Here is a 2,903-nt window from a genome sequence, read left to right on the forward strand (position 1 = left end):
CTCCCAGAACTATGCTAGGTATTGGAGCAGCAACATCATAGCTCCAAAAATAAGTTTAAAACGGAAGACATGGTTACTATCCTCCAGAAAACAAATAATCTGTTTTCATTTTATTGCTTGTCAGTGAAGGCCCAGGAAACTATTGCATCTAACATGAAATGGTTAAGTGATGATGCAAAACAGCACATCAAAGCAGGGAAAGATGTGCCTGAACTAGACTGATCTCAGACACGGGAGAGCCTTGAGAGCGGCTTTGATAGTTATTCAGGCATGATGGGATAAGAGTATGTGCAAATGCCCAAGAATGAATCTAGATACTCAGAACAGATGCTGTGTAGCTGGACCAAGAGCGATATGGAGGAATAGCGAGGGATGGGAGGGATGGATGCTGAGGCTGAAAGAGCCATGCTCTGGTCCCACCATCCCTCTGTGGGCGTACAACTCATTCTTGTTGGGCTTCCTCACTCCCTCCTATGTAGAGTAAGGCTGGACAAAACGATCTGGATACTTTGTTCCCCACCACCAGACTGCAGGACTGGAACCAGTCCATGATGACAGAGAAAAATGAGGACAAGATAGCGAGTTTTTCATCAGTCTAAATTTATTAAATGTAAAGCACTGCCTTCATCTTGCAAGTTTAGCCTTCGTGCTTTTCCTGGTATTAAAATGTCTTTCGTTTTACAAAATAGTGGTGGTGTGCATGGATTTTTTTTTAATGGTCTCACTTGGCAAAATAAGAATTTGGTAATACCATACCCTGTGTGAAATCACTGCTCCCAATTTCAAAAAGTGCCAGTCAGTGAAAGACCAGGAACAAAAACTGTGGATGACAGGCTCTTAACCAGGTTGCAAGAGTTTCTACGGTGCTTGACAAGTACACGTGCCCAGAGCCCAGTCTCTTTTTCCTCCCGTCTGGCCTCCACATGTCTGCCAGGTAATTTTATGAAACACAGATAGGACCTACCTGCTCCCCTCTTTAAAAACCACTAGGTTTAAACACCTTTGCATGGCATCCGTGGGCCCGCACAATCCAGCTCCAATCTCTCTATCCGCTTCTGTAACTCTCAACACACCCGACATTCTTCCCTCACCAGACGCGCCATCACTGCCGGCACAGCTCATAAACATCCCCACCTCTGCTTATGCTGGTTTCTCTGCCCAGGATGCCCTGTCTCCAACTGCCTGGCAAGCTCCTATTTGTTTCTCAATGTGTAATGTCACTGTTTACTTTGAAATTTTCCTGAATTTGCCCCACTCCTTCCAAAGAATGAATTACTCTCTCTTCCATGTTTTTCGTGATACCTTGCATGGACTTCTATGGCATTTATAAGGAATATTTATTTCTGTGTCATTCTCTCCTCCAGAACTGTGACCAACAAGCACATAGCTTGGCTTTGGATCCTCTAATATTTACTGAACTGAAATATATTGTTCGATATTGATTAAAAAGAAACAACATTCCATATAAGCCTGGTCTTATAAATAAATGGCTGCTTATATGGTCTGAATCCCTGAGATTCAGCAAGGTCCCTTCCTACCCTCAAATTCCTTCTGCACTGGCTCCGTGGAGCCTCAAATTCCACCCTGAAAGTTTCCTTCTTTTGCTTAAAGCTTATGATGTAAGGAGTTTATCAGTCTTCCCTGAGCTCAGGTTTTGATGGAGAAAGGAAGGAGAGAGCAGGGAATGGATATGGGTGAGGTAGGAAAGTAGCACTAGGAGGAAAAGAAGGCAGAGAGAGGCCTGTGAGGAGTAAGCCTGCCTCATTCTCAGTTTCCTCAGGTTGGCTGAGGTCTTCTGGAGTTCAAGAGACATTGATTTTAAAAAGCCACCTGCCTGACTCTCTCCGTGTTTAGGATGGGAATTGATGGGATTGGTAGGACAGAGATCACTCTTAAGATGATACAGAGAGGTCTCCTACTCTAGGAAAGTGCAGTGAAATTTAGGCGCCTGATCTGAGATGACTGGAAATACTCACCAGATTCCAGGCAAGAAAATGAGCCAACTGGGTGGGCAGGTGGGGGGCTGGGGAGCTGGTGTAGGGAGTAGGACTCAACCTGGGGGCTGTGAATGGAGGTGCTGCTGGCTTAGGGTGTTGGCTGGGGTGGAAGAGCCGGCACTGCCGGCGTCTGCAGGGCGAGAGATGATGAGCTTGGGTGGGAGGTCAAGGCCTGAGCTCAGTTTTCCGAAGCCAAGGGCAGCGAACCCCGGGATAGGACTTGCTTCCTCTGTGCTCCCCCGCTGCGGAGGCCCCGCAGCCTACCTCTCAGTCGGACCCGGGACCTTGGGGAAACTTTTTCCGACTTGCATGGTGCTGGACCGGATACTTCGGGAGCACAAGACAGGCTCCGCAGAGGTTCTCGCCGGCCGAGGGGGCAGAGCCGGAGTGCGGGCGTGTGGGTGTGTGCATGAGCGTGGACCCGGAGCGACACACACTCACACACACACACTCACACGCCCGCACCCACGCAGGGCCCTCGGCCGCATCGCTCGCGCCGCCCGGGACCCTCACCCCCCAAGGCCGGTCCTCCGGGTCCTGCGCCCCGTGCCAAGCCCCTGCCGACTCCGGAAACAGGACGAGCAGCGACGGCAGGGTCTCCCCACCACCCCGCGGCGGCTGTCCCCGCATCCCCACGCCCCCCACGTCTGCCCGCCCGGGGAAGGGGATGACGGCGAGAGGTGCCCAGGGCTCTTACCGCTCAGGCGGCCGAGTGCGCGCGGGAGCGCCCGCCGGGTCCCGCCCCGCCACGTCGGCAGGGCTGGCGGGGACGCGGCCTGAGGGCGGGCCGGGAGGGGGACGGGCGCTGACGGGCCGAGCTGCCCCGCCCCGCGGCCCCGACAGGGCCCCGCCCCCCCGTGACCCCGCCCCCGCCCAGAGCGCTGCGGAAGCCCCGGGCACCTCCTT

At 52.9% G+C, this 2,903-nt stretch overlaps 1 protein-coding gene across 2 annotated transcripts in view; it reads right to left on the reverse strand.

Moving 5' to 3' along the window:
* FAM114A1 (family with sequence similarity 114 member A1) overlaps positions 1–2,773 on the reverse strand; it is a 65,802-nt gene extending 63,029 nt beyond the window's left edge. For both annotated transcript variants that reach the window (XM_036853611.1, XM_036853610.1), the window contains exon 1: positions 2,695–2,773. The gene's annotated coding sequence lies outside the window, so the exon portion shown is untranslated. The remainder of the gene's footprint in view (positions 1–2,694) is intronic.
* Positions 2,774–2,903: the final 130 nt, after the last annotated feature.

The sequence above is a fragment of the Balaenoptera musculus genome, chromosome 5 (genome assembly GCF_009873245.2).
Source record: "Balaenoptera musculus isolate JJ_BM4_2016_0621 chromosome 5, mBalMus1.pri.v3, whole genome shotgun sequence".
NCBI lineage: Eukaryota > Metazoa > Chordata > Mammalia > Artiodactyla > Balaenopteridae > Balaenoptera > Balaenoptera musculus.